A 4,721-nucleotide genomic window follows, 5' to 3' on the forward strand; every position below is an offset into this window, starting at 1 on the left:
AAAAAAAAAAAAAAAAAAAAAAAAAAAAAAAAAAGTCAGAGACTAGTAAATGGTTCTGAATGAAATAATGAATGAACATTTTAGGCTTGTATACTATTTCATCATGCAAATCCACCATATTTTATTTAGCTATTTCCTTATCATTGAACATTTAGGTGATTTTTATTTTTTTGTTATAAATAACACTGTAGGTTTTCATTTGATAAATGAAATAGGTGTGCCCCTGTCAGTATTCCTGAAGGAGACCTTTTTTTTTGGAGGCAGAGTTTCGCTCTTGTTGCCCAGACTGGAATGCAATGCGTGATCTCGGCTCACTGCAACCTCCACCTCCCGGGTTCAAGCGATTCTCCTGCCTCAGTCTCCCGAGTAGCTGGGAATACCGGCGCGCGCCACTGCACTCGGCTAACTCTGTATTTTTAGTAGAGACAGGGTTTCTCCATGTTGGCCAGGCTGGTCTCGAATTCCTAACCTCAGGTGATCCGTCCGCCTCGGCCTTTCAAAGTACTGGGATTACAGGCGTGAGCCACTGCGCCCGGCCTACTTTTTCTTAATTTTATTTTTCACATCCTATGTGGCTCATCTCAGCTTTCCATGGGCCCTCGGTTTTCCACCCGCACGTAAGAAAAAACGGAGGGGAGGTATCACTTACAGCGAGCACCTGCTATGCGCCAGGCACGCAGGTGGGAGCCCCTATTTCATTTCTCTGTCCCGGCAGCCTTGGGAAGAGACAGTCCTGTAAACACATCCCTCTGCTAAACTGCCGGCTCCAGCCGGCTCCACCACTGGCCTGCTAGGGTATCTTCGGCGTTGCAACTTAGTTTTTCTGGGCCCGTTTCCTTAGGCGATAACACCTGGTGGGGTGGTTGTGAGGATTAAATTAGACATCTGGGAACAAGTCCTGGTCAGCAAATGGTAGGTTCACCCAAGTCCAGTTAAAAGGCAGTCCGCCCAGGGCAAGGCGTCTTCAGGGCCAGCAAGACTATGGGGTCCGAGGGAGACTCGGGGATCCCAGAAAGAGGAGACCCATGTGAGGGGCAGGCAAGGAATGCTTCCAGGCTGCGGCGGCCAGGGACGCCTGAGTCCCGCGGGAGCTGGTGCGGATACGGGGTAGGGTCAGCTACTGCAGATGGAGGCGGCTGGCGCGGGGGCGGGGAGGAGGGGGTCTTCCTCCTTCCGGTTCTCGGGAAGATCCTGAAATCCGAAACAGGGAGGAGAGCTCTTTCCCCATCTGTAATGTGGTAACGGAGCCCGGGCCAGCTCCTCCCCGGGCTGGAGGGTGGGAAAGTCGTTAGGGACACCTGCCCCGCTCCCTCCCCCTCCCGGGGGGAACCCACCGCGACGGCGCGCACCTGGGCGCGGGCTGTGCCTGGGAACGCGCGGGGCCTGCGGCCTCCAGGCAGCCCTGGGAAAGCAAGGGCCGGGAGCGCAACCCTGACTGCAGAGTGTTCCCTCAGGACCGTCAGGAGAGCGCCATCCACAGGATTATTAAAATAGCTATCCAGACGGAAATCGGGTGAGGCTGGCACTAGACTAAAGAAATTTCAAGGCCAGGCGCGGTGCCTCACGCCTGTAATCCCAGCACTTTGGGAGGCCGAGGCGGGCGGATCACCTGCGGTCGGGAGTTTGAGACCAGTCTGACCAACATGGAGAAACCCCATCTCTACTAAAAATACAAAATTAGCTGGGCGTGGTGGCGGTGACTGTAATCCCAGCTACTTGGGAGGCTGAGGCAGGAGAATCTCTTGAACGCGTGAGGCCCAGGTTGTGATGAGCCAAGACTGCGCCGTTGCACTCTAGCCTGGGCAACAAGAGCGAAACTCCGTCTCAAAAAAAAGAAAAACGAAAAGAAAGTCTCAAAGAGATATCCATGTTCATAATGGATATCATTATGAAGTCCTGGCCTCCCAAAATGCTGGGATTACAGGCGTCATCAAGTAAACTCTTTAAATTATATTTTGTGCTTCAACCTCTTCCTTTGAGGTCAATACCCCTTTATTTATCATTAAGTCATGTTCGTGATAGCTAAAATGTGGAAGGAGCCCAATGTCCATCCACAGATTAATGGATAAGCAGAATGTGCTATATACATTCAATGAGATATTCAGCTTTAAAAAGGAAGAAAATTCTGACACGTGCTTCAACATGGATGAAACTTGAGGACATGTGCGAAGTGAAATGAACCAGTCACAAAAAACAAATACTGTATGATTCTACTTGAATGAAGTAGTCAAATTCATTTATAGAAAGTAGAATGTTGGTGGCCGGGCACGGTGGCTCACACCTGTAATCCCAGCACTTTGGGAGGCCGAGGTGGGTGGATCACTTGAGTTCAGAGTTCAAGACCAGCCTAGCCAACATGGTGAAACCCTGTCTCTACTAAAAATACAAAAATTAGCCGGGTGTGGTGGCAGGTGCCTGTAATCCCAGCTACTCAGGAGGCTGAGGCACAAGAATCACTTGAACCTGGGAGGTAGAGGTTGCAGTGAGCCGAGATCACGCCATTGCACTCCAGCCTGGGCGACAGAGCAAGACTCAGTCTCAAAAAAAAAAAAAGAAAAGAAAAAAAAGAAAAAGAAAGTAGAATGGGAATGGTGGTTGCTAGGGTACAGACTTTCATTTTTGCAAGATGAATTCTAGAGATAGATGATGGTGATGGTTGCACAGCAGTATGAATGTCCACCAAAATGTATACTTACAAATGGTTAGGATGGCCAGGTACAGAAACATGCCCCTGTAGTCCCAGCTACTCTGTAGTGTGAGGCCATGAGTTTGATAATCACATCTGTGAATAGACACTGCACCCCAGTCCAGGCAAAATAGCAAAATCCTGTCTCTTTTTTTTTTTTTTCTTTTTGAGCCAGAGTCTCGCTCTTTCACCCTGACTGTAGTGCAATGGCACCATCTCGGCTTACTGCAACCTCTGCCTCACGGGTTCAAGTGATTCTCCTGCCTCAGCCTCCTGAGTAGCTGGGATTACAGGTGCGCACCACCATGCCTGGCTAATTTTTGTATTTTTTAGTAGAGACGGGGTTTCTCCATGTTGGTCGGGCTGGTCTCGAATTCCTGACCTCATGATCCACCCACCTCAGCCTCCCAAAGTGCTGGGATTACAGGTGTGAGCCACCATGCCCAGCCAGAAAAAAATAATTTTTTAATAGTTGAACAACAAACCACAAACAAAACTACAGAGGTCTTTAGCCAACAATTTTAAGGAAATAAATGTAAACTGGGGGTGCTGGGTGCAGTGGCTCAAGTCTGATCCCAGCACTTTGGGAGGTCAAGGCAGGCAGATCATTTGAGCTCAGGAGTTCTAGACCAGCCTGGGCAACATGGTAAAATCCCATCTCTATAAAAAAATACAAAAAATTAGCCAGGTGGTGGTTCACGCCTGTGGTCTTAGCTACTGGAGAGGTTAATTTGGGGGTGAGGCAGGAGGATCACTTGAGCCAGGGAGGTAGAGGTTGCAGTGAGCCATGATTGTACCACGGCACTCCAGTCTGGGTGACAGAGCAAGACCCTGTAGCCGGGCGCGGTGATTCACCCCTGTAATCCCAGTACTTTAGGAGGCCAAGGCAAGCAGATTGAGAGGTCAAGAGATCGAGACCATCCTGGCCCATCTCTACTAAAAATACAAAAATCAGCTGGGGGTGGTAGTGCACGACTGTAGTCCCAGCTACTCAGGAAGCTGAGGCAGGAAAATTGCTTGAACTCAGGAGGCAGAGGTTGCGGTGAGCTGAGATTGCACCACTGCACTCCAGCCTGGTGACAGAGCGATACTCCATCTCAAAAAAAAAAAAAAAGTAAATTTGGAAAATCTTTTATGAACAAAGATGGCCATTGCCCCAAACTGGAAACCCAAATGTCTAACAATAAAGGAATGGCTGCTGTAACAGAATGTCTGAGAAAAAACAAAAAAGCAGACTGAGCACAGTGGCTGATGCCTGTAATGCCAGAACTTTGAAGGGTGGATCACTTGAGCTCCAGAGTTCGAGACCAGCCTGGCAATATGGCAAAACCCAGTCTCTACAAAAAATACAAAAATTTAGCTGGGTGTGGTGGCATGTACCAGTGGTCCCAGCTACTTGGGAGGGTGAAGCCAGAGGATTACTTGGTACTGGGAGGCGGAGGCTGCACTGGGGTGAGATCATGCCACTGTACTCCGGCCTGGGTGATAGAGCCAGACTGTCTCCAAAAAAATCCAAAAGGCTGAGGTGGGAGGATTGCTTGAGCCCAGGAATTCAACACTGTAAGTGAGCTATGACTGCCTCACTGCACTCCAGCCTGGGTGACAGAGCAAGAGCCTGTCTCTTAAAAAAAAAAAAAAAAAAAAAGTTAAAATGGTATAATCAATGCCAGGCATGTGGCTCACACCCATAATCCCAGCACTTTGGGAGGCCAGAGCAGGAGAATCGCTTGAGCCCAGGAGTACGAAACAAACATAGGCAACAAAGCAAGACTCCATCTCTACAAAAAATAAAAATAAAAATAAATTGGCTGGGTGTGGTAGCGCATGCCTGTGGTCTTAGCTACTCAGGAGGCTAATGAAGGAGGATCACTTGAGCCCAGGAGTTCAAGACTGCAGTGAGCTATGATTGTACTGCTGCATTGTAGCCTGGGCAACAAAGAAAGAACCCCATCTCTAAAAATAAATAAATAAATAAATAAAAAGGAGGGTTGTAACAACATGGCAAAAAGTTTATTGGGCATCTTTTTTTTTTTTT

The 4,721-nt window shown here is 48.4% G+C and overlaps 1 protein-coding gene across 1 annotated transcript in view; it reads left to right on the forward strand.

The window, feature by feature from the left end:
- The window catches only part of RPL7L1 (ribosomal protein L7-like 1), a 32,612-nt gene extending 28,812 nt beyond the window's left edge, over positions 1–3,800 (forward strand). Inside the window, exon 6 of the mRNA XM_011986728.1 lies at positions 3,691–3,800. The gene's annotated coding sequence lies outside the window, so the exon portion shown is untranslated. The remainder of the gene's footprint in view (positions 1–3,690) is intronic.
- Positions 3,801–4,721: the final 921 nt, after the last annotated feature.

Source organism: Mandrillus leucophaeus, unplaced genomic scaffold (assembly GCF_000951045.1).
Source record: "Mandrillus leucophaeus isolate KB7577 unplaced genomic scaffold, Mleu.le_1.0 Scaffold3, whole genome shotgun sequence".
Lineage (NCBI taxonomy): Eukaryota > Metazoa > Chordata > Mammalia > Primates > Cercopithecidae > Mandrillus > Mandrillus leucophaeus.